The following is a 27,754-nucleotide window of genomic DNA, read 5'->3' as shown; positions in this document are numbered from 1 at the left end:
GTGTGCCCGCTGATTCCCGCCCCCATGCAGCTGCACAGACATGCAAATTAGGGTGTCTTGGAGTCACCATGAGTTGAACAGCTTCTGTGTTCTGCTGGGCCATGCGTCTTATATTGTTCCGATGAAGTCGATTGTTATGCGTGCCTGCTGATTCCTGCCCCCTTGCAGCTGCACAGACATGCAAATTAGGGTGTCTTGGAGTCACCATGAGTTGAACAGCACCTGTGTTCTGCCGGGCCGTGCATTTATATTGTTCTGATGAAGCTGATTGTTACGCGTCCCTGCTGATTTCCGCCCCCATGCAGCTGCACATACATGCAAATTAGGGTGTCTTGGAGTCACCATAAGTTGAACAGCATCTGTGTTTTGCTGGGTTATACTCTGGTTTCTCTTTAGAATGATTAAATCTTTTGCATTTTATTAAAGATTTCTGTGGAGGGGAACAACCATGAGTTTTGGTGAATTTTTTGATACCTGGCTAATGCCGGGCCTCCTTGGTCAAAAATAGCTTGAGATCCTTTGATTTGGAAAGGCAAGCAGATGGTTTTAATGTTGTTGTTGTTGGTGGTGGTGGTGGTAAACGTGGCCATGAAAACTACTTGATAGTCTTGATCCACCTATGCATATATTTGCCCCCAATTCCAAGGCCGTGCGTCTTATATTGTTCTGATGAAGCCGATTGTTATGCATGCCTGCTGATTCCCGCCCATATGCAGCTGCACAGACATGCAAATTTAAATGTCTTGGAGTCACCATGAGTTGAACAGCATCTATGTTCTGCCGGGCCATGCGTCTTATATTGTTTTGATGAAGCTGATTGTTACGTGTGCCTGCTGATTCCCGCCCCCATGCAGCTGCACAGCCATGCAAATTAGGGTGTCTTGGAGTCACCATGAGTTGAACAGCTTCTGTGTTTTGCTGGGCCATGCGTCTTATATTGTTCCGATGAAGTCGATTGTTATGCGTGCCTGCTGATTCCCGCCCCCTTGCAGCTGCACAGACATGTAAATTAGGGTGTCTTGGAGTCACCATGAGTTGAACAGCATCTGTGTTCTGCCGGGCCGTGCATCTTATATTGTTCTGATGAAGCTGATTGTTACACGTCCCTGCTGATTTCTGCCCCCATGCAGCTGCACAGACATGTAAATTAGGGTGTCTTGGAGTCACCATGAGTTGAACAGCATCTGTGTTCTGCCGGGCCGTGCATCTTATATTGTTCTGATGAAGCTGATTGTTACGCGTCCCTGCTGATTTCCGCCCCCATGGAGCTGCACACACATGCAAATTAGGGTGTCTTGGAGTCACCATAAGTTGAACAGCATCTGTGTTTTGCTGGGTTATACTCTGGTTTCTCTTTAGAATGATTAAATCTTTTGCATTTTATTAAAGATTTCTGTGGAGGGGAACAACCATGAGTTTTGGTGTATTTTTTGATACCTGGCTAATGCCGGGCCTCCTTGGTCAAAAATAGCTTGAGATCCTTTGATTTGGAAAGGCAAGCAGATGGTTTTAATGTTGTTGGTGGTGGTGGTAAACGTGGCCTTGAAAACTACTTGATAGTCTTGATCCACCTATGCATATATTTGCCCCCAATTCCAAGGCCGTGCGTCTTATATTGTTCTGATGAAGCCGATTGTTATGCATGCCTGCTGATTGCCGCCCATATGCAGCTGCACAGACATGCAAATTTCAATGTCTTGGAGTCACCATGAGTTGAACAGCATCTATGTTCTGCCGGGCCATGCGTCTTATATTGATCTGATGAAGCTGATTGTTACGTGTGCCTGCTGATTCCCACCCCCATCCAGCTGCACAGACATGCAAATTAGGGTGTCTTGGAGTCACCATGAGTTGAACAGCTTCTGTGTTCTGCTGCGCCGTGCGTCTTATATTGTTCCGATGTAGTCGATTGTTACGCGTGCCTGCTGATTCCTGCCCCCATGCAGCTGCACAGACATGCAAATTAGGGTATCTTGGAGTCACCATGAGTTGAACAGCATCTGTGTTCTGCCGGACCGTGCATCTTAAATTGTTCTGATGAAGCTGATTGTTACGCGTCCCTGCTGATTCCTGCCGCCATGCAGCTGCACACACATGCAAATTAGGGTGTCTTGGAGTCACCAAAAGTTGAACAGCATCTGTGTTTTGCTGGGTTATACTCTGGTTTCTCTTTAGAATGATTAAATCTTTTGCATTTTATTAAAGATTTCTGTGGAGGGGAATAACCATGAGTTTTGGTGAATTTTTTGATGCCTGGCTAATGCTGGGTCTCCTTGGTGAAAAATAGCTTGAGATCCTTTGATTTGGAAAGGCAAGCAGATGGCTTTAATGTTGTTGTTGTTTGTGGTTGTGGTAAACGTTGCCTTGAAAACTACTTGATAGTCTTGATCCACCTATGCATATATTTGCCCCCAATTCCATGGCCGTGCGTCTTATATTGTTCTGATGAAGCCGATTGTTATGCATGCCTGCTGATTGCCGCCCATATGCAGCTGCACAGACATGCAAATTTGAATGTCTTGGAGTCACCATGAGTTGAACAGCATCTATGTTCTGCCGGGCCATGCGTCTTATATTGATCTGATGAAACTGATTGTTATGTGTCCTTCTGATTCCCGCCCCCATGCAGCTGCACACACATGCAAATTAGGGTGTCTTGGAGTCACCATAAGTTGAACAGCATCTGTGTTTTGCTGGGTTATACTCTGGTTTCACTTTAGAATGACTAAATCTTTTGCATTTTATTAAAGATTTCTGTGGAGGGGAACAACCATGAGTTTTGGTGAATTTTTTGATGCCTGGCTAATGCTGGGCCTCCTTGGTAAAAAATAGCTTGAGATCCTTTGATTTGGAAAGGCAAGCAGATGGTTTTAATGTTGTTGTTGGTGGTGGTAAACGTGGCCTTGAAAACTACTTGATAGTCTTGATCCACCTATGCATATATTTGCCCCCAATTCCAAGGCCGTGCGTCTTATATTGTTCTGATGAAGCCGATTGTTATGCATGCCTGCTGATTCCCGCCCATATGCAGCTGCACAGACATGCAAATTTGAATGTCATGGATTCACCATGAGTTGAACAGCATCTATGTTCTGCCGGGCCATGCGTCTTATATTGGTCTGATGAAGCTGATTGTTACGTGTGCCCGCTGATTCCCGCCCCCATGCAGCTGCACAGACATGCAAATTAGGGTGTCTTGGAGTCACCATGAGTTGAACAGCTTCTGTGTTCTGCTGGGCCATGCGTCTTATATTGTTCCGATGAAGTCAATTGTTATGCGTGCCTGCTGATTCCCGCCCCCTTGCAGCTGCACAGACATGCAAATTAGGGTGTCTTGGAGTCACCATGAGTTGAACAGCACCTGTGTTCTGCCGGGCCGTGCATCTTATATTGTTCTGATGAAGCTGATTGTTACGCGTCCCTGCTGATTTCCGCCCCCATGCAGCTGCACAGACATGCAAATTTCAATGTCTTGGAGTCACCATGAGTTGAACAGCATCTATGTTCTGCCGGGCCATGCGTCTTATATTGATCTGATGAAGCTGATTGTTACGTGTGCCTGCTGATTCCCACCCCCATCCAGCTGCACAGACATGCAAATTAGGGTGTCTTGGAGTCACCATGAGTTGAACAGCTTCTATGTTCTGCTGGGCCGTGCGTCTTATATTGTTCCGATGAAGTCGATTGTTTCGCGTGCCTGCTGATTCCCGCCCCCATGCAGCTGCACAGACATGCAAATTAGGGTGTCTTGGAGTCACCATGAGTTGAACAGCATCTGTGTTCTGCCGGACCGTGCATCTTATATTGTTCTGATGAAGCTGATTGTTACGCGTCCCTGCTGATCCCTGCCGCCATGCAGCTGCACACACATGCAAATTAGGGTGTCTTGGAGTCACCATAAGTTGAACAGCATCTGTGTTTTGCTGGGTTATACTCTGGTTTCTCTTTAGAATGATTAAATATTTTGCATTTTATTAAAGATTTTTGTGGAGGGGAACAACCATGAGTTTTGGTGAATTTTTTGATACCTGGCTAATGCCGGGCATCCTTGGTCAAAAATAGCTTGAGATCCTTTGATTTGGAAAGGCAAGCAGATTGCTTTAATGTTGTTGTTGTTGTTGGTGGTGGTGGTAAACGTGGCCTTGAAAACTACTTGATAGTCTTGATCCACCTATGCATATATTTGCCCCCAATTCCAAGGCCGTGCGTCTTATATTGTTCTGATGAAGCCGATTGTTAGGTGTGCCTGCTGATTCCCGCCCATATGCAGCTGCACAGACATGCAAATTTAAATGTCTTGGAGTCACCATGAGTTGAACAGCATCTATGTTCTGCCGGGCCATGCGTCTTATATTGTTTTGATGAAGCTGATTGTTACGTGTGCCTGCTGATTCCCGCCCCCATGCAGCTGCACAGCCATGCAAATTAGGGTGTCTTGGAGTCACCATGAGTTGAACAGCATCTGTGTTCTGCCGGGCCGTGCATCTTATATTGTTCTGATGAAGCTGATTGTTACACGTCCCTGCTGATTTCTGCCCCCATGCAGCTGCACAGACATGTAAATTAGGGTGTCTTGGAGTCACCATGAGTTGAACAGCATCTGTGTTCTGCCGGGCCGTGCATCTTATATTGTTCTGATGAAGCTGATTGTTACGCGTCCCTGCTGATTTCCGCCCCCATGCAGCTGCACACACATGCAAATTAGGGTGTCTTGGAGTCACCATAAGTTGAACAGCATCTGTGTTTTGCTGGGTTATACTCTGGTTTCTCTTTAGAATGATTAAATCTTTTGCATTTTATTAAAGATTTCTGTGGAGGGGAACAACCATGAGTTTTGGTGAATTTTTTCATACCTGGCTAATGCCGGGCCTCCTTGGTCAAAAATAGCTTGAGATCCTTTGATTTGGAAAGGCAAGCAGATGGTTTTAATGTTGTTGGTGGTGGTGGTAAACGTGGCCTTGAAAACTACTTGATAGTCTTGATCCACCTATGCATATATTTGCCCCCAATTCCAAGGCCGTGCGTCTTATATTGTTCTGATGAAGCCGATTGTTATGCATGCCTGCTGATTGCCGCCCATATGCAGCTGCACAGACATGCAAATTTCAATGTCATGGAGTCACCATGAGTTGAACAGCATCTATGTTCTGCCGGGCCATGCGTCTTATATTGATCTGATGAAGCTGATTGTTACGTGTGCCTGCTGATTCCCACCCCCATCCAGCTGCACAGACATGCAAATTAGGGTGTCTTGGAGTCACCATGAGTTGAACAGCTTCTGTGTTCTGCTGGGCCGTGCGTCTTATATTGTTCCGATGTAGTCGATTGTTACGCGTGCCTGCTGATTCCTGCCCCCATGCAGCTGCACAGACATGCAAATTAGGGTATCTTGGAGTCACCATGAGTTGAACAGCATCTGTGTTCTGCCGGACCGTGCATCTTAAATTGTTCTGATGAAGCTGATTGTTACGCGTCCCTGCTGATTCCTGCCGCCATGCAGCTGCACACACATGCAAATTAGGGTGTCTTGGAGTCACCAAAAGTTAAACAGCATCTGTGTTTTGCTGGGTTATACTCTGGTTTCTCTTTAGAATGATTAAATCTTTTGCATTTTATTAAAGATTTCTGTGGAGGGGAATAACCATGAGTTTTGGTGAATTTTTTGATGCCTGGCTAATGCTGGGTCTCCTTGGTGAAAAATAGCTTGAGATCCTTTGATTTGGAAAGGCAAGCAGATGGCTTTAATGTTGTTGTTGTTTGTGGTGGTGGTAAACGTTGCCTTGAAAACTACTTGATAGTCTTGATCCACCTATGCATATATTTGCCCCCAATTCCATGGCCGTGCGTCTTATATTGTTCTGATGAAGCCGATTGTTATGCATGCCTGCTGATTGCCGCCCATATGCAGCTGCACAGACATGCAAATTTGAATGTCTTGGAGTCACCATGAGTTGAACAGCATCTATGTTCTGCCGGGCCATGCGTCTTATATTGATCTGATGAAGCTGATTGTTATGTGTCCTTCTGATTCCCGCCCCATGCAGCTGCACACACATGCAAATTAGGGTGTCTTGGAGTCACCATAAGTTGAACAGCATCTGTGTTTTGCTGGGTTATACTCTGGTTTCACTTTAGAATGACTAAATCTTTTGCATTTTATTAAAGATTTCTGTGGAGGGGAACAACCATGAGTTTTGGTGAATTTTTTGATGCCTGGCTAATGCTGGGCCTCCTTGGTAAAAAATAGCTTGAGATCCTTTGATTTGGAAAGGCAAGCAGATGGTTTTAATGTTGTTGTTGGTGGTGGTAAACGTGGCCTTGAAAACTACTTGATAGTCTTGATCCACCTATGCATATATTTGCCCCCAATTCCAAGGCCGTGCGTCTTATATTGTTCTGATGAAGCCGATTGTTATGCATGCCTGCTGATTCCCGCCCATATGCAGCTGCACAGACATGCAAATTTGAATGTCATGGATTCACCATGAGTTGAACAGCATCTATGTTCTGCCGGGCCATGCGTCTTATATTGGTCTGATGAAGCTGATTGTTACGTGTGCCCGCTGCTTCCCGCCCCCATGCAGCTGCACAGACATGCAAATTAGGGTGTCTTGGAGTCACCATGAGTTGAACAGCTTCTGTGTTCTGCTGGGCCATGCGTCTTATATTGTTCCGATGAAGTCGATTGTTATGCGTGCCTGCTGATTCCCGCCCCCTTGCAGCTGCACAGACATGCAAATTAGGGTGTCTTGGAGTCACCATGAGTTGAACAGCACCTGTGTTCTGCCGGGCCGTGCATCTTATATTGTTCTGATGAAGCTGATTGTTACGCGTCCCTGCTGATTTCCGCCCCCATGCAGCTGCACATACATGCAAATTAGGGTGTCTTGGAGTCACCATAAGTTGAACAGCATCTGTGTTTTGCTGGGTTATACTCTGGTTTCTCTTTAGAATGATTAAATCTTTTGCATTTTTTTAAAGATTTCTGTGGAGGGGAACAACCATGAGTTTTGGTGTTTTTTTTGATGCCTAGCTAATGCTGGGCCTCCTAGGTGAAAAATAGCTTGAGATCCTTTGATTTGGAAAGGCAAGCAGATGGCTTTAATGTTGTTGTTGTTTGTGGTGGTGGTAAACGTGGATTTGAAAACTACTTGATAGTCTTGATCCACCTATGCATATATTTTCCTCCAATTCCATGGCCGTGCATCTTATATTGTTCTGATGAAGCCGATTGTTATGCATGCCTGCTGATTCCCGCCCATATGCAGCTGCACAGACATGCAAATTTCAATGTCTTGGAGTCACCATGAGTTGAACAGCATCTATGTTCTGCCGGGCCATGCGTCTTATATTGATCTGATGAAGCTGATTGTTACGTGTGCCTGCTGATTCCCACCCCCATCCAGCTGCACAGACATGCAAATTAGGGTGTCTTGGAGTCACCATGAGTTGAACAGCTTCTATGTTCTGCTGGGCCGTGCGTCTTATATTGTTCCGATGAAGTCGATTGTTTCGCGTGCCTGCTGATTCCCGCCCCCATGCAGCTGCACAGCCATGCAAATTAGGGTGTCTTGGAGTCACCATGAGTTGAACAGCATCTGTGTTCTGCCGGGCCGTGCATCTTATATTGTTCTGATGAAGCTGATTGTTACACGTCCCTGCTGATTTCTGCCCCCATGCAGCTGCACAGACATGTAAATTAGGGTGTCTTGGAGTCACCATGAGTTGAACAGCATCTGTGTTCTGCCGGGCCGTGCATCTTATATTGTTCTGATGAAGCTGATTGTTACGCGTCCCTGCTGATTTCCGCCCCCATGCAGCTGCACACACATGCAAATTAGGGTGTCTTGGAGTCACCATAAGTTGAACAGCATCTGTGTTTTGCTGGGTTATACTCTGGTTTCTCTTTAGAATGATTAAATCTTTTGCATTTTATTAAAGATTTCTGTGGAGGGGAACAACCATGAGTTTTGGTGAATTTTTTCATACCTGGCTAACGCCGGGCCTCCTTGGTCAAAAATAGCTTGAGATCCTTTGATTTGGAAAGGCAAGCAGATGGTTTTAATGTTGTTGGTGGTGGTGGTAAACGTGGCCTTGAAAACTACTTGATAGTCTTGATCCACCTATGCATATATTTGCCCCCAATTCCAAGGCCGTGCGTCTTATATTGTTCTGATGAAGCCGATTGTTATGCATGCCTGCTGATTGCCGATTGTTATGCAGCTGCACAGACATGCAAATTTCAATGTCTTGGAGTCACCATGAGTTGAACAGCATCTATGTTCTGCCGGGCCATGCGTCTTATATTGATCTGATGAAGCTGATTGTTACGTGTGCCTGCTGATTCCCACCCCCATCCAGCTGCACAGACATGCAAATTAGGGTGTCTTGGAGTCACCATGAGTTGAACAGCTTCTGTGTTCTGCTGGGCCGTGCGTCTTATATTGTTCCGATGTAGTCGATTGTTACGCGTGCCTGCTGATTCCTGCCCCCATGCAGCTGCACAGACATGCAAATTAGGGTATCTTGGAGTCACCATGAGTTGAACAGCATCTGTGTTCTGCCGGACCGTGCATCTTAAATTGTTCTGATGAAGCTGATTGTTACGCGTCCCTGCTGATTCCTGCCGCCATGCAGCTGCACACACATGCAAATTAGGGTGTCTTGGAGTCACCAAAAGTTAAACAGCATCTGTGTTTTGCTGGGTTATACTCTGGTTTCTCTTTAGAATGATTAAATCTTTTGCATTTTATTAAAGATTTCTGTGGAGGGGAATAACCATGAGTTTTGGTGAATTTTTTGATGCCTGGCTAATGCTGGGTCTCCTTGGTGAAAAATAGCTTGAGATCCTTTGATTTGGAAAGGCAAGCAGATGGCTTTAATGTTGTTGTTGTTTGTGGTGGTGGTAAACGTTGCCTTGAAAACTACTTGATAGTCTTGATCCACCTATGCATATATTTGCCCCCAATTCCATGGCCGTGCGTCTTATATTGTTCTGATGAAGCCGATTGTTATGCATGCCTGCTGATTGCCGCCCATATGCAGCTGCACAGACATGCAAATTTGAATGTCTTGGAGTCACCATGAGTTGAACAGCATCTATGTTCTGCCGGGCCATGCGTCTTATATTGATCTGATGAAGCTGATTGTTATGTGTCCTTCTGATTCCCGCCCCATGCAGCTGCACACACATGCAAATTAGGGTGTCTTGGAGTCACCATAAGTTGAACAGCATCTGTGTTTTGCTGGGTTATACTCTGGTTTCACTTTAGAATGACTAAATCTTTTGCATTTTATTAAAGATTTCTGTGGAGGGGAACAACCATGAGTTTTGGTGAATTTTTTGATGCCTGGCTAATGCTGGGCCTCCTTGGTAAAAAATAGCTTGAGATCCTTTGATTTGGAAAGGCAAGCAGATGGTTTTAATGTTGTTGTTGGTGGTGGTAAACGTGGCCTTGAAAACTACTTGATAGTCTTGATCCACCTATGCATATATTTGCCCCCAATTCCAAGGCCGTGCGTCTTATATTGTTCTGATGAAGCCGATTGTTATGCATGCCTGCTGATTCCCGCCCATATGCAGCTGCACAGACATGCAAATTTGAATGTCATGGATTCACCATGAGTTGAACAGCATCTATGTTCTGCCGGGCCATGCGTCTTATATTGGTCTGATGAAGCTGATTGTTACGTGTGCCCGCTGCTTCCCGCCCCCATGCAGCTGCACAGACATGCAAATTAGGGTGTCTTGGAGTCACCATGAGTTGAACAGCTTCTGTGTTCTGCTGGGCCATGCGTCTTATATTGTTCCGATGAAGTCGATTGTTATGCGTGCCTGCTGATTCCCGCCCCCTTGCAGCTGCACAGACATGCAAATTAGGGTGTCTTGGAGTCACCATGAGTTGAACAGCACCTGTGTTCTGCCGGGCCGTGCATCTTATATTGTTCTGATGAAGCTGATTGTTACGCGTCCCTGCTGATTTCCGCCCCCATGCAGCTGCACATACATGCAAATTAGGGTGTCTTGGAGTCACCATAAGTTGAACAGCATCTGTGTTTTGCTGGGTTATACTCTGGTTTCTCTTTAGAATGATTAAATCTTTTGCATTTTTTTAAAGATTTCTGTGGAGGGGAACAACCATGAGTTTTGGTGAATTTTTTGATGCCTAGCTAATGCTGGGCCTCCTAGGTGAAAAATAGCTTGAGATCCTTTGATTTGGAAAGGCAAGCAGATGGCTTTAATGTTGTTGTTGTTTGTGGTGGTGGTAAACGTGGATTTGAAAACTACTTGATAGTCTTGATCCACCTATGCATATATTTTCCTCCAATTCCATGGCCGTGCATCTTATATTGTTCTGATGAAGCCGATTGTTATGCATGCCTGCTGATTCCCGCCCATATGCAGCTGCACAGACATGCAAATTTCAATGTCTTGGAGTCACCATGAGTTGAACAGCATCTATGTTCTGCCGGGCCATGCGTCTTATATTGATCTGATGAAGCTGATTGTTACGTGTGCCTGCTGATTCCCACCCCCATCCAGCTGCACAGACATGCAAATTAGGGTGTCTTGGAGTCACCATGAGTTGAACAGCTTCTATGTTCTGCTGGGCCGTGCGTCTTATATTGTTCCGATGAAGTCGATTGTTTCGCGTGCCTGCTGATTCCCGCCCCCATGCAGCTGCACAGCCATGCAAATTAGGGTGTCTTGGAGTCACCATGAGTTGAACAGCATCTGTGTTCTGCCGGGCCATGCATCTTATATTGTTCTGATGAAGCTGATTGTTACACGTCCCTGCTGATTTCTGCCCCCATGCAGCTGCACAGACATGTAAATTAGGGTGTCTTGGAGTCACCATGAGTTGAACAGCATCTGTGTTCTGCCGGGCCGTGCATCTTATATTGTTCTGATGAAGCTGATTGTTACGCGTCCCTGCTGATTTCCGCCCCCATGCAGCTGCACACACATGCAAATTAGGGTGTCTTGGAGTCACCATAAGTTGAACAGCATCTGTGTTTTGCTGGGTTATACTCTGGTTTCTCTTTAGAATGATTAAATCTTTTGCATTTTATTAAAGATTTCTGTGGAGGGGAACAACCATGAGTTTTGGTGAATTTTTTCATACCTGGCTAACGCCGGGCCTCCTTGGTCAAAAATAGCTTGAGATCCTTTGATTTGGAAAGGCAAGCAGATGGTTTTAATGTTGTTGGTGGTGGTGGTAAACGTGGCCTTGAAAACTACTTGATAGTCTTGATCCACCTATGCATATATTTGCCCCCAATTCCAAGGCCGTGCGTCTTATATTGTTCTGATGAAGCCGATTGTTATGCATGCCTGCTGATTGCCGCCCATATGCAGCTGCACAGACATGCAAATTTCAATGTCTTGGAGTCACCATGAGTTGAACAGCATCTATGTTCTGCCGGGCCATGCGTCTTATATTGATCTGATGAAGCTGATTGTTACGTGTGCCTGCTGATTCCCACCCCCATCCAGCTGCACAGACATGCAAATTAGGGTGTCTTGGAGTCACCATGAGTTGAACAGCTTCTGTGTTCTGCTGGGCCGTGCGTCTTATATTGTTCCGATGTAGTCGATTGTTACGCGTGCCTGCTGATTCCTGCCCCCATGCAGCTGCACAGACATGCAAATTAGGGTATCTTGGAGTCACCATGAGTTGAACAGCATCTGTGTTCTGCCGGACCGTGCATCTTAAATTGTTCTGATGAAGCTGATTGTTACGCGTCCCTGCTGATTCCTGCCGCCATGCAGCTGCACACACATGCAAATTAGGGTGTCTTGGAGTCACCAAAAGTTAAACAGCATCTGTGTTTTGCTGGGTTATACTCTGGTTTCTCTTTAGAATGATTAAATCTTTTGCATTTTATTAAAGATTTCTGTGGAGGGGAATAACCATGAGTTTTGGTGAATTTTTTGATGCCTGGCTAATGCTGGGTCTCCTTGGTGAAAAATAGCTTGAGATCCTTTGATTTGGAAAGGCAAGCAGATGGCTTTAATGTTGTTGTTGTTTGTGGTGGTGGTAAACGTTGCCTTGAAAACTACTTGATAGTCTTGATCCACCTATGCATATATTTGCCCCCAATTCCATGGCCGTGCGTCTTATATTGTTCTGATGAAGCCGATTGTTATGCATGCCTGCTGATTGCCGCCCATATGCAGCTGCACAGACATGCAAATTTGAATGTCTTGGAGTCACCATGAGTTGAACAGCATCTATGTTCTGCCGGGCCATGCGTCTTATATTGATCTGATGAAGCTGATTGTTATGTGTCCTTCTGATTCCCGCCCCATGCAGCTGCACACACATGCAAATTAGGGTGTCTTGGAGTCACCATAAGTTGAACAGCATCTGTGTTTTGCTGGGTTATACTCTGGTTTCACTTTAGAATGACTAAATCTTTTGCATTTTATTAAAGATTTCTGTGGAGGGGAACAACCATGAGTTTTGGTGAATTTTTTGATGCCTGGCTAATGCTGGGCCTCCTTGGTAAAAAAATAGCTTGAGATCCTTTGATTTGGAAAGGCAAGCAGATGGTTTTAATGTTGTTGTTGGTGGTGGTAAACGTGGCCTTGAAAACTACTTGATAGTCTTGATCCACCTATGCATATATTTGCCCCCAATTCCAAGGCCGTGCGTCTTATATTGTTCTGATGAAGCCGATTGTTATGCATGCCTGCTGATTCCCGCCCATATGCAGCTGCACAGACATGCAAATTTGAATGTCATGGATTCACCATGAGTTGAACAGCATCTATGTTCTGCCGGGCCATGCGTCTTATATTGGTCTGATGAAGCTGATTGTTACGTGTGCCCGCTGCTTCCCGCCCCCATGCAGCTGCACAGACATGCAAATTAGGGTGTCTTGGAGTCACCATGAGTTGAACAGCTTCTGTGTTCTGCTGGGCCATGCGTCTTATATTGTTCCGATGAAGTCGATTGTTATGCGTGCCTGCTGATTCCCGCCCCCTTGCAGCTGCACAGACATGCAAATTAGGGTGTCTTGGAGTCACCATGAGTTGAACAGCACCTGTGTTCTGCCGGGCCGTGCATCTTATATTGTTCTGATGAAGCTGATTGTTACGCGTCCCTGCTGATTTCCGCCCCCATGCAGCTGCACATACATGCAAATTAGGGTGTCTTGGAGTCACCATAAGTTGAACAGCATCTGTGTTTTGCTGGGTTATACTCTGGTTTCTCTTTAGAATGATTAAATCTTTTGCATTTTTTTAAAGATTTCTGTGGAGGGGAACAACCATGAGTTTTGGTGAATTTTTTGATGCCTAGCTAATGCTGGGCCTCCTAGGTGAAAAATAGCTTGAGATCCTTTGATTTGGAAAGGCAAGCAGATGGCTTTAATGTTGTTGTTGTTTGTGGTGGTGGTAAACGTGGATTTGAAAACTACTTGATAGTCTTGATCCACCTATGCATATATTTTCCTCCAATTCCATGGCCGTGCATCTTATATTGTTCTGATGAAGCCGATTGTTATGCATGCCTGCTGATTCCCGCCCATATGCAGCTGCACAGACATGCAAATTTCAATGTCTTGGAGTCACCATGAGTTTAACAGCATCTATGTTCTGCCGGGCCGTGCGTCTTATATTGATCTGATGAAGCTGATTGTTACGTGTGCCTGCTGATTCCCACCCCCATCCAGCTGCACAGACATGCAAATTAGGGTGTCTTGGAGTCACCATGAGTTGAACAGCTTCTATGTTCTGCTGGGCCGTGCGTCTTATATTGTTCTGATGAAGTCGATTGTTTCGCGTGCCTGCTGATTCCCGCCCCCATGCAGCTGCACAGACATGCAAATTAGGGTGTCTTGGAGTCACCATGAGTTGAACAGCATCTGTGTTCTGCCGGACCGTGCATCTTATATTGTTCTGATGAAGCTGATTGTTACGCGTCCCTGCTGATCCCTGCCGCCATGCAGCTGCACACACATGCAAATTAGGGTGTCTTGGAGTCACCATAAGTTGAACAGCATCTGTGTTTTGCTGGGTTATACTCTGGTTTCTCTTTAGAATGATTAAATATTTTGCATTTTATTAAAGATTTTTGTGGAGGGGAACAACGATGAGTTTTGGTGAATTTTTTGATACCTGGCTAATGCCGGGCATCCTTGGTCAAAAATAGCTTGAGATTCTTTGATTTGGAAAGGCAAGCAGATTGCTTTAATGTTGTTGTTGTTGTTGGTGGTGGTGGTAAACGTGGCCTTGAAAACTACTTGATAGTCTTGATCCACCTATGCATATATTTGCCCCCAATTCCAAGGCCGTGCGTCTTATATTGTTCTGATGAAGCCGATTGTTAGGTGTGCCTGCTGATTCCCGCCCATATGCAGCTGCACAGACATGCAAATTTAAATGTCTTGGAGTCACCATGAGTTGAACAGCATCTATGTTCTGCCGGGCCATGCGTCTTATACTGTTTTGATGAAGCTGATTGTTACGTGTGCCTGCTGATTCCCGCCCCCATGCAGCTGCACAGCCATGCAAATTAGCGTGTCTTGGAGTCACCATGAGTTGAACAACTTCTGTGTTTTGCTGGGCCATGCGTCTTATATTTTTGCGATGAAGTCGATTTTTATTCGTGCCTGCTGATTCCTGCCCCCTTGCAGCTGCACAGACATGTAAATTAGGGTGTCTTGGAGTCACCATGAGTTGAACAGCTTCTGTGTTCTGCCGGACCGTGCATCTTATATTGTTCTGATGAAGCTGATTGTTACGCGTCCCTGCTGATTTCCGCCCCCATGCAGCTGCACACACATGCAAATTAGGGTGTCTTGGAGTCACCATAAGTTGAACAGCATCTGTGTTTTGCTGGGTTATACTCTGGTTTCACTTTAGAATGACTAAATCTTTTGCATTTTATTAAAGATTTCTGTGGAGGGGAACAACCATGAGTTTTGGTGAATTTTTTGATGCCTGGCTAATGCTGGGCCTACTTGGTGAAAAATAGCTTGAGATCCTTTGATTTGGAAAGGCAAGCAGATGGTTTTGTTGGTGGTGGTGGTAAACGTGGCCTTGAAAACTACTTGATAGTCTTGATCCACCTATGCATATATTTGCCCCCAATTCCAAGGCCGTGCGTCTTATATTGTTCTGATGAAGCCGATTGTTATGCATGCCTGCTGATTCCCGCCCATATGCAGCTGCACAGACATGCAAATTTGAATTTCTTGGAGTCACCATGAGTTGAACAGCATCTATGTTCTGCCGGGCCATGCGTCTTATATTGATCTGATGAAGCTGATTGTTACGTGTGCCTGCTGATTCCCACCCCCATCCAGCTGCACAGACATGCAAATTAGGGTGTCTTGGAGTCACCATGAGTTGAACAGCTTCTGTGTTCTGCCGGACCGTGCATCTTAAATTGTTCTGATGAAGCTGATTGTTACGCGTCCCTGCTGATCCCTGCCGCCATGCAGCTGCACACACATGCAAATTAGGGTGTCTTGGAGTCACCATAAGTTGACCAGCATCTGTGTTTTGCTGGGTTATACTCTGGTTTCTCTTTAGAATGATTAAATATTTTGCATTTTATTAAAGATTTTTGTGGAGGGGAACAACCATGAATTTTTGGTGAATTTTTTGATACCTGGCTAATGCCGGGCCTCCTTGGTCAAAAATAGCTTGAGATCCTTTGATTTGGAAAGGCAAGCAGATGGCTTTAATGTTGTTGTTGGTGGTGGTGGTGGTAAACGTGGCCTTGAAAACTACTTGATAGTCTTGATCCACCTATGCATATATTTGCCCCCAATTCCAAGGCCGTGCGTCTTATATTGTTCTGATGAAGCCGATTGTTATGCATGCCTGCTGATTCCCGCCCATATGCAGCTGCACAGACATGCAAATTTAAATGTCTTGGAGTCACCATGAGTTGAACAGCATCTATGTTCTGCCGGGCCATGTGTCTTATAATGTTTTGATGAAGCTGATTGTTACGTGTGCCTGCTGATTCCCGCCCCCATGCAGCTTCACAGCCATGCAAATTAGGGTGTCTTGGAGTCACCATGAGTTGAACAGCTTCTGTGTTCTGCTGGGCCATGCGTCTTATATTGTTCCGATGAAGTCGATTGTTATGCGTGCCTGCTGATTCCCGCCCCCTTGCAGCTGCACAGACATGTAAATTAGGGTGTCTTGGAGTCACCATGAGTTGAACAGCTTCTGTGTTTTGCTGGGCTATGCGTCTTATATTGTTCTGATGAAGTCGATTTTTATGCGTGCCTGCTGATTCCTGCCCTCTTGCAGCTGCACAGACATGTAAATTAGGGTGTCTTGGAGTCACCATGAGTTGAACAGCATCTGTGTTCTGCCGGGCCGTGCATCTTATATTGTTCTGATGAAGCTGATTGTTACGCGTCCCTGCTGTGTTCCGCCCCCATGCAGCTGCACACACATGCAAATTAGGGTGTCTTGGAGTCACCATAAGTTGAACAGCATCTGTGTTTTGCTGGGTTATACTCTGGTTTCTCTTTAGAATGATTAAATCTTTTGCATTTTATTAAAGATTTCTGTGGAGGGGAACAACCATGAGTTTTGGTGTATTTTTTGATACCTGGCTAATGCCGGGCCTCCTTGGTCAAAAATAGCTTGAGATCCTTTGATTTGGAAAGGCAAGCAGATGGTTTTAATGTTGTTGGTGGTGGTGGTAAACGTGGCCTTGAAAACTACTTGATAGTCTTGATCCACCTATGCATATATTTGCCCCCAATTCCAAGGCCGTGCGTCTTATATTGTTCTGATGAAGCCGATTGTTATGCATGCCTGCTGATTGCCGCCCATATGCAGCTGCACAGACATGCAAATTTCAATGTCTTGGAGTCACCATGAGTTGAACAGCATCTATGTTCTGCCGGGCCATGCGTCTTATATTGATCTGATGAAGCTGATTGTTACGTGTGCCTGCTGATTCCCACCCCCATCCAGCTGCACAGACATGCAAATTAGGGTGTCTTGGAGTCACCATGAGTTGAACAGCTTCTGTGTTCTGCTGGGCCGTGCGTCTTATATTGTTCCGATGTAGTCGATTGTTACGCGTGCCTGCTGATTCCTGCCCCCATGCAGCTGCACAGACATGCAAATTAGGGTGTCTTGGAGTCACCATGAGTTGAACAGCATCTGTGTTCTGCCGGACCGTGCATCTTAAATTGTTCTGATGAAGCTGATTGTTACGCGTCCCTGCTGATTCCTGCCGCCATGCAGCTGCACACACATGCAAATTAGGGTGTCTTGGAGTCACCAAAAGTTGAACAGCATCTGTGTTTTGCTGGGTTATACTCTGGTTTCTCTTTAGAATGATTAAATCTTTTGCATTTTATTAAAGATTTCTGTGGAGGGGAATAACCATGAGTTTTGGTGAATTTTTTGATGCCTGGCTAATGCTGGGTCTCCTTGGTGAAAAATAGCTTGAGATCCTTTGATTTGGAAAGGCAAGCAGATGGCTTTAATGTTGTTGTTGTTTGTGGTGGTGGTAAACGTTGCCTTGAAAACTACTTGATAGTCTTGATCCACCTATGCATATATTTGCCCCCAATTCCATGGCCGTGCGTCTTATATTGTTCTGATGAAGCCGATTGTTATGCATGCCTGCTGATTGCCGCCCATATGCAGCTGCACAGACATGCAAATTTGAATGTCTTGGAGTCACCATGAGTTGAACAGCATCTATGTTCTGCCGGGCCATGCGTCTTATATTGATCTGATGAAGCTGATTGTTATGTGTCCTTCTGATTCCCGCCCCCATGCAGCTGCACACACATGCAAATTAGGGTGTCTTGGAGTCACCATAAGTTGAACAGCATCTGTGTTTTGCTGGGTTATACTCTGGTTTCACTTTAGAATGACTAAATCTTTTGCATTTTATTAAAGATTTCTGTGGAGGGGAACAACCATGAGTTTTGGTGAATTTTTTGATGCCTGGCTAATGCTGGGCCTCCTTGGTAAAAAAATAGCTTGAGATCCTTTGATTTGGAAAGGCAAGCAGATGGTTTTAATGTTGTTGTTGGTGGTGGTGGTAAACGTGGCCTTGAAAACTACTTGATAGTCTTGATCCACCTATGCATATATTTGCCCCCAATTCCAAGGCCGTGCATCTTATATTGTTCTGATGAAGCCGATTGTTATGCATGCCTGCTGATTCCCGCCCATATGCAGCTGCACAGACATGCAAATTTCAATGTCTTGGAGTCACCATGAGTTGAACAGCATCTATGTTCTGCCGGGCCATGCGTCTTATATTGATCTGATGAAGCTGATTGTTACGTGTGCCTGCTGATTCCCACCCCCATCCAGCTGCACAGACATGCAAATTAGGGTGTCTTGGAGTCACCATGAGTTGAACAGCTTCTATGTTCTGCTGGGCCGTGCGTCTTATATTGTTCTGATGAAGTCGATTGTTTCGCGTGCCTGCTGATTCCCGCCCCCATGCAGCTGCACAGACATGCAAATTAGGGTGTCTTGGAGTCACCATGAGTTGAACAGCATCTGTGTTCTGCCGGACCGTGCATCTTATATTGTTCTGATGAAGCTGATTGTTACGCGTCCCTGCTGATCCCTGCCGCCATGCAGCTGCACACACATGCAAATTAGGGTGTCTTGGAGTCACCATAAGTTGAACAGCATCTGTGTTTTGCTGGGTTATACTCTGGTTTCTCTTTAGAATGATTAAATATTTTGCATTTTATTAAAGATTTTTGTGGAGGGGAACAACCATGAGTTTTGGTGAATTTTTTGATACCTGGCTAATGCCGGGCATCCTTGGTCAAAAATAGCTTGAGATTCTTTGATTTGGAAAGGCAAGCAGATTGCTTTAATGTTGTTGTTGTTGTTGGTGGTGGTGGTAAACGTGGCCTTGAAAACTACTTGATAGTCTTGATCCACCTATGCATATATTTGCCCCCAATTCCAAGGCCGTGCGTCTTATATTGTTCTGATGAAGCCGATTGTTAGGTGTGCCTGCTGATTCCCGCCCATATGCAGCTGCACAGACATGCAAATTTAAATGTCTTGGAGTCACCATGAGTTGAACAGCATCTATGTTCTGCCGGGCCATGCGTCTTATATTGTTTTGATGAAGCTGATTGTTACGTGTGCCTGCTGATTCCCGCCCCCATGCAGCTGCACAGCCATGCAAATTAGGGTGTCTTGGAGTCACCATGAGTTGAACAGCTTCTGTGTTTTGCTGGGCCATGCGTCTTATATTTTTGCGATGAAGTCGATTTTTATTCGTGCCTGCTGATTCCTGCCCCCTTGTAGCTGCACAGACATGTAAATTAGGGTGTCTTGGAGTCACCATGAGTTGAACAGCATCTGTGTTCTGCCGGGCCGTGCATCTTATATTGTTCTGATGAAGCTGATTGTTACGCGTCCCTGCTGATTTCCGCCCCCATGCAGCTGCACACACATGCAAATTAGGGTGTCTTGGAGTCACCATAAGTTGAACAGCATCTGTGTTTTGCTGGGTTATACTCTGGTTTCACTTTAGAATGACTAAATCTTTTGCATTTTATTAAAGATTTCTGTGGAGGGGAACAACCATGAGTTTTGGTGAATTTTTTGATGCCTGGCTAATGCTGGGCCTACTTGGTGAAAAATAGCTTGAGATCCTTTGATTTGGAAAGGCAAGCAGATGGTTTTGTTGGTGGTGGTGGTAAACGTGGCCTTGAAAACTACTTGATAGTCTTGATCCACCTATGCATATATTTGCCCCCAATTCCAAGGCCGTGCGTCTTATATTGTTCTGATGAAGCCGATTGTTATGCATGCCTGCTGATTCCCGCCCATATGCAGCTGCACAGACATGCAAATTTGAATTTCTTGGAGTCACCATGAGTTGAACAGCATCTATGTTCTGCCGGGCCATGCGTCTTATATTGATCTGATGAAGCTGATTGTTACGTGTGCCTGCTGATTCCCACCCCCATCCAGCTGCACAGACATGCAAATTAGGGTGTCTTGGAGTCACCATGAGTTGAACAGCTTCTGTGTTCTGCCGGACCGTGCATCTTAAATTGTTCTGATGAAGCTGATTGTTACGCGTCCCTGCTGATCCCTGCCGCCATGCAGCTGCACACACATGCAAATTAGGGTGTCTTGGAGTCACCATAAGTTGACCAGCATCTGTGTTTTGCTGGGTTATACTCTGGTTTCTCTTTAGAATGATTAAATATTTTGCATTTTATTAAAGATTTTTGTGGAGGGGAACAACCATGAGTTTTGGTGAATTTTTTGATACCTGGCTAATGCCGGGCCTCCTTGGTCAAAAATAGCTTGAGATCCTTTGATTTGGAAAGGCAAGCAGATGGCTTTAATGTTGTTGTTGGTGGTGGTGGTGGTAAACGTGGCCTTGAAAACTACTTGATAGTCTTGATCCACCTATGCATATATTTGCCCCCAATTCCAAGGCCGTGCGTCTTATATTGTTCTGATGAAGCCGATTGTTATGCATGCCTGCTGATTCCCGCCCATATGCAGCTGCACAGACATGCAAATTTAAATGTCTTGGAGTCACCATGAGTTGAACAGCATCTATGTTCTGCCGGGCCATGTGTCTTATATTGTTTTGATGAAGCTGATTGTTACGTGTGCCTGCTGATTCCCGCCCCCATGCAGCTTCACAGCCATGCAAATTAGGGTGTCTTGGAGTCACCATGAGTTGAACAGCTTCTGTGTTCTGCTGGGCCATGCGTCTTATATTGTTCCGATGAAGTCGATTGTTATGCGTGCCTGCTGATTCCCGCCCCCTTGCAGCTGCACAGACATGTAAATTAGGGTGTCTTGGAGTCACCATGAGTTGAACAGCTTCTGTGTTTTGCTGGGCTATGCGTCTTATATTGTTCTGATGAAGTCGATTTTTATGCGTGCCTGCTGATTCCTGCCCTCTTGCAGCTGCACAGACATGTAAATTAGGGTGTCTTGGAGTCACCATGAGTTGAACAGCATCTGTGTTCTGCCGGGCCGTGCATCTTATATTGTTCTGATGAAGCTGATTGTTACGCGTGCCTGCTGATTTCCGCCCCCATGCAGCTGCACACACATGCAAATTAGGGTGTCTTGGAGTCACCATAAGTTGAACAGCATCTGTGTTTTGCTGGGTTATACTCTGGTTTCACTTTAGAATGACTAAATCTATTGCATTTTATTAAAGATTTCTGTGGAGGGGAACAACCATGAGTTTTGGTGAATTTTTTGATGCCTGGCTAATGCTGGGCCTACTTGGTGAAAAATAGCTTGAGATCCTTTGATTTGGAAAGGCAAGCAGATGGTTTTGTTGGTGGTGGTGGTAAACGTGGCCTTGAAAACTACTTGATAGTCTTGATCCACCTATGCATATATTTGCCCCCAATTCCAAGGCCGTGCGTCTTATATTGTTCTGATGAAGCCGATTGTTATGCATGCCTGCTGATTCCCGCCCATATGCAGCTGCACAGACATGCAAATTTGAATGTCTTGGAGTCACCATGAGTTGAACAGCATCTATGTTCTGCCGGGCCATGCGTCTTATATTGATCTGATGGAGCTGATTGTTACGTGTGCCTGCTGATTCCCACCCCCATCCAGCTGCACAGACATGCAAATTAGGGTGTCTTGGAGTCACCATGAGTTGAACAGCTTCTGTGTTCTGCCGGACCGTGCATCTTAAATTGTTCTGATGAAGCTGATTGTTACGCGTCCCTGCTGATCCCTGCCGCCATGCAGCTGCACACACATGCAAATTAGGGTGTCTTGGAGTCACCATAAGTTGACCAGCATCTGTGTTTTGCTGGGTTATACTCTGGTTTCTCTTTAGAATGATTAAATATTTTGCATTTTATTAAAGATTTTTGTGGAGGGGAACAACCATGAATTTTTGGTGAATTTTTTGATACCTGGCTAATGCCGGGCCTCCTTGGTCAAAAATAGCTTGAGATCCTTTGATTTGGAAAGGCAAGCAGATGGCTTTAATGTTGTTGTTGGTGGTGGTGGTGGTAAACGTGGCCTTGAAAACTACTTGATAGTCTTGATCCACCTATGCATATATTTGCCCCCAATTCCAAGGCCGTGCGTCTTATATTGTTCTGATGAAGCCGATTGTTATGCATGCCTGCTGATTCCCGCCCATATGCAGCTGCACAGACATGCAAATTTAAATGTCTTGGAGTCACCATGAGTTGAACAGCATCTATGTTCTGCCGGGCCATGTGTCTTATAATGTTTTGATGAAGCTGATTGTTACGTGTGCCTGCTGATTCCCGCCCCCATGCAGCTTCACAGCCATGCAAATTAGGGTGTCTTGGAGTCACCATGAGTTGAACAGCTTCTGTGTTTTGCTGGGCTATGCGTCTGATATTGTTCTGATGAAGTCGATTGTTATGCGTGCCTGCTGATTCCCGCCCCCTTGCAGCTGCACAGACATGTAAATTAGGGTGTCTTGGAGTCACCATGAGTTGAACAGCTTCTGTGTTTTGCTGGGCTATGCGTCTGATATTGTTCTGATGAAGTCGATTTTTATGCGTGCCTGCTGATTCCTGCCCTCTTGCAGCTGCACAGACATGTAAATTAGGGTGTCTTGGAGTCACCATGAGTTGAACAGCATCTGTGTTCTGCCGGGCCGTGCATCTTATATTGTTCTGATGAAGCTGATTGTTACGCGTCCCTGCTGATTTCCGCCCCCATGCAGCTGCACACACATGCAAATTAGGGTGTCTTGGAGTCACCATAAGTTGAACAGCATCTGTGTTTTGCTGGGTTATACTCTGGTTTCTCTTTAGAATGATTAAATCTTTTGCATTTTATTAAAGATTTCTGTGGAGGGGAACAACCATGAGTTTTGGTGTATTTTTTGATACCTGGCTAATGCCGGGCCTCCTTGGTCAAAAATAGCTTGAGATCCTTTGATTTGGAAAGGCAAGCAGATGGTTTTAATGTTGTTGGTGGTGGTGGTAAACGTGGCCTTGAAAACTACTTGATAGTCTTGATCCACCTATGCATATATTTGCCCCCAATTCCAAGGCCGTGCGTCTTATATTGTTCTGATGAAGCCGATTGTTATGCATGCCTGCTGATTGCCGCCCATATGCAGCTGCACAGACATGCAAATTTGAATGTCTTGGAGTCACCATGAGTTGAACAGCATCTATGTTCTGCCGGGCCATGCGTCTTATATTGATCTGATGAAGCTGATTGTTATGTGTCCTTCTGATTTCCGCCCCCATGCAGCTGCACACACATGCAAATTAGGGTGTCTTGGAGTCACCATAAGTTGAACAGCATCTGTGTTTTGCTGGGTTATACTCTGGTTTCACTTTAGAATGACTAAATCTTTTGCATTTTATTAAAGATTTCTGTGGAGGGGAACAACCATGAGTTTTGGTGAATTTTTTGATGCCTGGCTAATGCTGGGCCTCCTTGGTAAAAAATAGCTTGAGATCCTTTGATTTGGAAAGGCAAGCAGATGGTTTTAATGTTGTTGTTGGTGGTGGTAAACGTGGCCTTGAAAACTACTTGATAGTCTTGATCCACCTATGCATATATTTGCCCCCAATTCCAAGGCCGTGCGTCTTATATTGTTCTGATGAAGCCGATTGTTATGCATGCCTGCTGATTCCCGCCCATATGCAGCTGCACAGACATGCAAATTTGAATGTCATGGATTCACCATGAGTTGAACAGCATCTATGTTCTGCCGGGCCATGCGTCTTATATTGGTCTGATGAAGCTGATTGTTACGTGTGCCCGCTGATTCCCGCCCCCATGCAGCTGCACAGACATGCAAATTAGGGTGTCTTGGAGTCACCATGAGTTGAACAGCTTCTGTGTTCTGCTGGGCCATGCGTCTTATATTGTTCCGATGAAGTCAATTGTTATGCGTGCCTGCTGATTCCCGCCCCCTTGCAGCTGCACAGACATGCAAATTAGGGTGTCTTGGAGTCACCATGAGTTGAACAGCACCTGTGTTCTGCCGGGCCGTGCATCTTATATTGTTCTGATGAAGCTGATTGTTACGCGTCCCTGCTGATTTCCGCCCCCATGCAGCTGCACATACATGCAAATTAGGGTGTCTTGGAGTCACCATAAGTTGAACAGCATCTGTGTTTTGCTGGGTTATACTCTGGTTTCTCTTTAGAATGATTAAATCTTTTGCATTTTATTAAAGATTTCTGTGGAGGGGAACAACCATGAGTTTTGGTGAATTTTTTGATACCTGGCTAATGCCGGGCCTCCTTGGTCAAAAATAGCTTGAGATCCTTTGATTTGGAAAGGCAAGCAGATGGCTTTAATGTTGTTGTTGGTGGTGGTAGTGGTGGTGGTAAACGTGGCCTTGAAAACTACTTGATAGTCTTGATCCACCTATGCATATATTTGCCCCCAATTCCAAGGCCGTGCGTCTTATATTGTTCTGATGAAGCCGATTGTTATGCATGCCTGCTGATTCCCGCCCATATGCAGCTGCACAGACATGCAAATTTAAATGTCTTGGAGTCACCATGAGTTGAACAGCATCTATGTTCTGCCGGGCCATGCGTCTTATATTATTTTGATGAAGCTGATTGTTACGTGTGCCTTCTGATTCCTGCCCCCATGCAGCTGCACAGCCATGCAAATTAGGGTGTCTTGGAGTCACCATGAGTTGAACAGCTTCTGTGTTTTGCTGGGCCATGCGTCTTATATTGTTTCGATGAAGTCGATTGTTATGCGTGCCTGCTGATTACCGCCCCCTTGCAGCTGCACAGACATGTAAATTAGGGTGTCTTGGAGTCACCATGAGTTGAACAGCATCTGTGTTCTGCCGGGCCGTGCATCTTATATTGTTCTGATGAAGCTGATTGTTACACGTCCCTGCTGATTTCTGCCCCCATGCAGCTGCACAGACATGTAAATTAGGGTGTCTTGGAGTCACCATGAGTTGAACAGCATCTGTGTTCTGCCGGGCCGTGCATCTTATATTGTTCTGATGAAGCTGATTGTTACGCGTCCCTGCTGATTTCCGCCCCCATGCAGCTGCACACACATGCAAATTAGGGTGTCTTGGAGTCACCATAAGTTGAACAGCATCTGTGTTTTGCTGGGTTATACTCTGGTTTCTCTTTAGAATGATTAAATCTTTTGCATTTTATTAAAGATTTCTGTGGAGGGGAACAACCATGAGTTTTGGTGAATTTTTTCATACCTGGCTAATGCCGGGCCTCCTTGGTCAAAAATAGCTTGAGATCCTTTGATTTGGAAAGGCAAGCAGATGGTTTTAATGTTGTTGGTGGTGGTGGAAAACGTGGCCTTGAAAACTACTTGATAGTCTTGATCCACCTATGCATATATTTTCCTCCAATTCCATGGCCGTGCATCTTATATTGTTCTGATGAAGCCGATTGTTATGCATGCCTGCTGATTCCCGCCCATATGCAGCTGCACAGACATGCAAATTTCAATGTCTTGGAGTCACCATGAGTTGAACAGCATCTATGTTCTGCCGGGCCATGCGTCTTATATTGATCTGATGAAGCTGATTGTTACGTGTGCCTGCTGATTCCCACCCCCATCCAGCTGCACAGACATGCAAATTAGGGTGTCTTGGAGTCACCATGAGTTGAACAGCTTCTATGTTCTGCTGGGCCGTGCGTCTTATATTGTTCCGATGAAGTCGATTGTTTCGCGTGCCTGCTGATTCCCGCCCCCATGCAGCTGCACAGACATGCAAATTAGGGTGTCTTGGAGTCACCATGAGTTGAACAGCATCTGTGTTCTGCCGGACCGTGCATCTTATATTGTTCTGATGAAGCTGATTGTTACGCGTCCCTGCTGATCCCTGCCGCCATGCAGCTGCACACACATGCAAATTAGGGTGTCTTGGAGTCACCATAAGTTGAACAGCATCTGTGTTTTGCTGGGTTATACTCTGGTTTCTCTTTAGAATGATTAAATATTTTGCATTTTATTAAAGATTTTTGTGGAGGGGAACAACCATGAGTTTTGGTGAATTTTTTGATACCTGGCTAATGCCGGGCATCCTTGGTCAAAAATAGCTTGAGATCCTTTGATTTGGAAAGGCAAGCAGATTGCTTTAATGTTGTTGTTGTTGTTGTTGTTGGTGGTGGTGGTAAACGTGGCCTTGAAAACTACTTGATAGTCTTGATCCACCTATGCATATATTTGCCCCCAATTCCAAGGCCGTGCGTCTTATATTGTTCTGATGAAGCCGATTGTTAGGTGTGCCTGCTGATTCCCGCCCATATGCAGCTGCACAGACATGCAAATTTAAATGTCTTGGAGTCACCATGAGTTGAACAGCATCTATGTTCTGCCGGGCCATGCGTCTTATATTGTTTTGATGAAGCTGATTGTTACGTGTGCCTGCTGATTCCCGCCCCCATGCATCTGCACAGCCATGCAAATTAGGGTGTCTTGGAGTCACCATGAGTTGAACAGCTTCTGTGTTTTGCTGGGCCATGCGTCTTATATTTTTGCGATGAAGTCGATTTTTATTCGTGCCTGCTGATTCCTGCCCCCTTGCAGCTGCACAGACATGTAAATTAGGGTGTCTTGGAGTCACCATGAGTTGAACAGCATCTGTGTTCTGCCGGGCCGTGCATCTTATATTGTTCTGATGAAGCTGATTGTTACGCGTCCCTGCTGATTTCCGCCCCCATGCAGCTGCACACACATGCAAATTAGGGTGTCTTGGAGTCACCATAAGTTGAACAGCATCTGTGTTTTGCTGGGTTATACTCTGGTTTCACTTTAGAATGACTAAATCTTTTGCATTTTATTAAAGATTTCTGTGGAGGGGAACAACCATGAGTTTTGGTGAATTTTTTGATGCCTGGCTAATGCTGGGCCTACTTGGTGAAAAATAGCTTGAGATCCTTTGATTTGGAAAGGCAAGCAGATGGTTTTGTTGGTGGTGGTGGTAAACGTGGCCTTGAAAACTACTTGATAGTCTTGATCCACCTATGCATATATTTGCCCCCAATTCCAAGGCCGTGCGTCTTATATTGTTCTGATGAAGCCGATTGTTATGCATGCCTGCTGATTCCCGCCCATATGCAGCTGCACAGACATGCAAATTTGAATGTCTTGGAGTCACCATGAGTTGAACAGCATCTATGTTCTGCCGGGCCATGCGTCTTATATTGATCTGATGAAGCTGATTGTTACGTGTGCCTGCTGATTCCCACCCCCATCCAGCTGCACAGACATGCAAATTAGGGTGTCTTGGAGTCACCATAAGTTGACCAGCATCTGTGTTTTGCTGGGTTATACTCTGGTTTCTCTTTAGAATGATTAAATATTTTGCATTTTATTAAAGATTTTTGTGGAGGGGAACAACCATGAGTTTTGGTGAATTTTTTGATACCTGGCTAATGCCGGGCCTCCTTGGTCAAAAATAGCTTGAGATCCTTTAAAGATCCATTTTATTAAAGATTTCTGTGGAGGGGAACAACCATGAGTTTTGGTGAATTTTTTGATGCCTGGCTAATGCTGGGCCTCCTTGGTAAAAAATAGCTTGAGATCCTTTGATTTGGAAAGGCAAGCAGATGGTTTTAATGTTGTTGTTGGTGGTGGTAAACGTGGACTTGAAAACTACTTGATAGTCTTGATCCACCTATGCATATATTTGCCCCCAATTCCAAGGCCGTGCGTCTTATATTGTTCTGATGAAGCCGATTGTTATGCATGCCTGCTAAATGCCGCCCATATGCAGCTGCACAGACATGCAAATTTCAATGTCTTGGAGTCACCATGAGTTGAACA

General features: G+C 45.2%; 35 non-coding genes across 35 annotated transcripts; all 35 read left to right on the top strand.

Annotated features, from left to right (window-relative positions):
- The first annotated feature begins 376 nt into the window (after positions 1–376).
- LOC120938783 lies at positions 377–490 on the top strand. Its single transcript, XR_005749228.1, has one exon. It is a non-coding gene; the product is annotated as a U5 spliceosomal RNA (small nuclear RNA).
- An 849-nt stretch (positions 491–1,339) lies between these two features.
- LOC120938779 lies at positions 1,340–1,453 on the top strand. Its single transcript, XR_005749223.1, has one exon. It is a non-coding gene; the product is annotated as a U5 spliceosomal RNA (small nuclear RNA).
- A 702-nt stretch (positions 1,454–2,155) lies between these two features.
- On the top strand, positions 2,156–2,269 carry LOC120938166. Its single transcript, XR_005748809.1, has one exon. It is a non-coding gene; the product is annotated as a U5 spliceosomal RNA (small nuclear RNA).
- A 431-nt stretch (positions 2,270–2,700) lies between these two features.
- LOC120938807 lies at positions 2,701–2,815 on the top strand. Its single transcript, XR_005749251.1, has one exon. It is a non-coding gene; the product is annotated as a U5 spliceosomal RNA (small nuclear RNA).
- A 1,115-nt stretch (positions 2,816–3,930) lies between these two features.
- On the top strand, positions 3,931–4,044 carry LOC120938206. Its single transcript, XR_005748847.1, has one exon. It is a non-coding gene; the product is annotated as a U5 spliceosomal RNA (small nuclear RNA).
- A 711-nt stretch (positions 4,045–4,755) lies between these two features.
- On the top strand, positions 4,756–4,869 carry LOC120938811. The gene has a single exon (XR_005749255.1). It is a non-coding gene; the product is annotated as a U5 spliceosomal RNA (small nuclear RNA).
- Positions 4,870–5,571: 702 nt separating this feature from the next.
- Positions 5,572–5,685, top strand: LOC120938165. Its single transcript, XR_005748808.1, has one exon. It is a non-coding gene; the product is annotated as a U5 spliceosomal RNA (small nuclear RNA).
- A 430-nt stretch (positions 5,686–6,115) lies between these two features.
- LOC120938806 lies at positions 6,116–6,230 on the top strand. The gene has a single exon (XR_005749250.1). It is a non-coding gene; the product is annotated as a U5 spliceosomal RNA (small nuclear RNA).
- Positions 6,231–6,931: 701 nt separating this feature from the next.
- Positions 6,932–7,046, top strand: LOC120938184. The gene has a single exon (XR_005748827.1). It is a non-coding gene; the product is annotated as a U5 spliceosomal RNA (small nuclear RNA).
- Positions 7,047–7,891: 845 nt separating this feature from the next.
- Positions 7,892–8,005, top strand: LOC120938156. Its single transcript, XR_005748799.1, has one exon. It is a non-coding gene; the product is annotated as a U5 spliceosomal RNA (small nuclear RNA).
- Positions 8,006–8,708: 703 nt separating this feature from the next.
- On the top strand, positions 8,709–8,822 carry LOC120938164. The gene has a single exon (XR_005748807.1). It is a non-coding gene; the product is annotated as a U5 spliceosomal RNA (small nuclear RNA).
- A 430-nt stretch (positions 8,823–9,252) lies between these two features.
- LOC120938805 lies at positions 9,253–9,367 on the top strand. The gene has a single exon (XR_005749249.1). It is a non-coding gene; the product is annotated as a U5 spliceosomal RNA (small nuclear RNA).
- A 701-nt stretch (positions 9,368–10,068) lies between these two features.
- On the top strand, positions 10,069–10,183 carry LOC120938154. Its single transcript, XR_005748797.1, has one exon. It is a non-coding gene; the product is annotated as a U5 spliceosomal RNA (small nuclear RNA).
- Positions 10,184–11,028: 845 nt separating this feature from the next.
- Positions 11,029–11,142, top strand: LOC120938155. Its single transcript, XR_005748798.1, has one exon. It is a non-coding gene; the product is annotated as a U5 spliceosomal RNA (small nuclear RNA).
- A 702-nt stretch (positions 11,143–11,844) lies between these two features.
- Positions 11,845–11,958, top strand: LOC120938163. The gene has a single exon (XR_005748806.1). It is a non-coding gene; the product is annotated as a U5 spliceosomal RNA (small nuclear RNA).
- A 430-nt stretch (positions 11,959–12,388) lies between these two features.
- Positions 12,389–12,503, top strand: LOC120938804. Its single transcript, XR_005749248.1, has one exon. It is a non-coding gene; the product is annotated as a U5 spliceosomal RNA (small nuclear RNA).
- A 702-nt stretch (positions 12,504–13,205) lies between these two features.
- On the top strand, positions 13,206–13,320 carry LOC120938153. The gene has a single exon (XR_005748796.1). It is a non-coding gene; the product is annotated as a U5 spliceosomal RNA (small nuclear RNA).
- A 707-nt stretch (positions 13,321–14,027) lies between these two features.
- Positions 14,028–14,141, top strand: LOC120938210. Its single transcript, XR_005748850.1, has one exon. It is a non-coding gene; the product is annotated as a U5 spliceosomal RNA (small nuclear RNA).
- Positions 14,142–14,852: 711 nt separating this feature from the next.
- Positions 14,853–14,967, top strand: LOC120938803. The gene has a single exon (XR_005749247.1). It is a non-coding gene; the product is annotated as a U5 spliceosomal RNA (small nuclear RNA).
- A 557-nt stretch (positions 14,968–15,524) lies between these two features.
- LOC120938217 lies at positions 15,525–15,640 on the top strand. The gene has a single exon (XR_005748857.1). It is a non-coding gene; the product is annotated as a U5 spliceosomal RNA (small nuclear RNA).
- An 845-nt stretch (positions 15,641–16,485) lies between these two features.
- LOC120938778 lies at positions 16,486–16,599 on the top strand. The gene has a single exon (XR_005749222.1). It is a non-coding gene; the product is annotated as a U5 spliceosomal RNA (small nuclear RNA).
- Positions 16,600–17,301: 702 nt separating this feature from the next.
- LOC120938162 lies at positions 17,302–17,415 on the top strand. The gene has a single exon (XR_005748805.1). It is a non-coding gene; the product is annotated as a U5 spliceosomal RNA (small nuclear RNA).
- Positions 17,416–17,846: 431 nt separating this feature from the next.
- LOC120938802 lies at positions 17,847–17,961 on the top strand. The gene has a single exon (XR_005749246.1). It is a non-coding gene; the product is annotated as a U5 spliceosomal RNA (small nuclear RNA).
- A 705-nt stretch (positions 17,962–18,666) lies between these two features.
- LOC120938205 lies at positions 18,667–18,780 on the top strand. Its single transcript, XR_005748846.1, has one exon. It is a non-coding gene; the product is annotated as a U5 spliceosomal RNA (small nuclear RNA).
- Positions 18,781–19,491: 711 nt separating this feature from the next.
- Positions 19,492–19,606, top strand: LOC120938801. The gene has a single exon (XR_005749245.1). It is a non-coding gene; the product is annotated as a U5 spliceosomal RNA (small nuclear RNA).
- Positions 19,607–20,163: 557 nt separating this feature from the next.
- LOC120938204 lies at positions 20,164–20,277 on the top strand. The gene has a single exon (XR_005748845.1). It is a non-coding gene; the product is annotated as a U5 spliceosomal RNA (small nuclear RNA).
- An 846-nt stretch (positions 20,278–21,123) lies between these two features.
- On the top strand, positions 21,124–21,238 carry LOC120938195. The gene has a single exon (XR_005748837.1). It is a non-coding gene; the product is annotated as a U5 spliceosomal RNA (small nuclear RNA).
- Positions 21,239–21,795: 557 nt separating this feature from the next.
- On the top strand, positions 21,796–21,911 carry LOC120938216. Its single transcript, XR_005748856.1, has one exon. It is a non-coding gene; the product is annotated as a U5 spliceosomal RNA (small nuclear RNA).
- Positions 21,912–22,756: 845 nt separating this feature from the next.
- Positions 22,757–22,870, top strand: LOC120938777. Its single transcript, XR_005749221.1, has one exon. It is a non-coding gene; the product is annotated as a U5 spliceosomal RNA (small nuclear RNA).
- A 425-nt stretch (positions 22,871–23,295) lies between these two features.
- On the top strand, positions 23,296–23,410 carry LOC120938800. The gene has a single exon (XR_005749244.1). It is a non-coding gene; the product is annotated as a U5 spliceosomal RNA (small nuclear RNA).
- Positions 23,411–24,111: 701 nt separating this feature from the next.
- LOC120938782 lies at positions 24,112–24,225 on the top strand. Its single transcript, XR_005749227.1, has one exon. It is a non-coding gene; the product is annotated as a U5 spliceosomal RNA (small nuclear RNA).
- Positions 24,226–25,077: 852 nt separating this feature from the next.
- Positions 25,078–25,191, top strand: LOC120938810. The gene has a single exon (XR_005749254.1). It is a non-coding gene; the product is annotated as a U5 spliceosomal RNA (small nuclear RNA).
- A 702-nt stretch (positions 25,192–25,893) lies between these two features.
- Positions 25,894–26,007, top strand: LOC120938203. Its single transcript, XR_005748844.1, has one exon. It is a non-coding gene; the product is annotated as a U5 spliceosomal RNA (small nuclear RNA).
- Positions 26,008–26,724: 717 nt separating this feature from the next.
- On the top strand, positions 26,725–26,839 carry LOC120938799. Its single transcript, XR_005749243.1, has one exon. It is a non-coding gene; the product is annotated as a U5 spliceosomal RNA (small nuclear RNA).
- A 419-nt stretch (positions 26,840–27,258) lies between these two features.
- LOC120938202 lies at positions 27,259–27,372 on the top strand. Its single transcript, XR_005748843.1, has one exon. It is a non-coding gene; the product is annotated as a U5 spliceosomal RNA (small nuclear RNA).
- The last annotated feature ends 382 nt before the right edge of the window (positions 27,373–27,754 follow it).

This window comes from Rana temporaria, chromosome 4, assembly GCF_905171775.1.
Source record: "Rana temporaria chromosome 4, aRanTem1.1, whole genome shotgun sequence".
Lineage (NCBI taxonomy): Eukaryota > Metazoa > Chordata > Amphibia > Anura > Ranidae > Rana > Rana temporaria.
The sequence above is the reverse complement of the archived record's forward strand: the minus strand, read 5'-3'. Positions and strand labels throughout refer to the sequence as shown.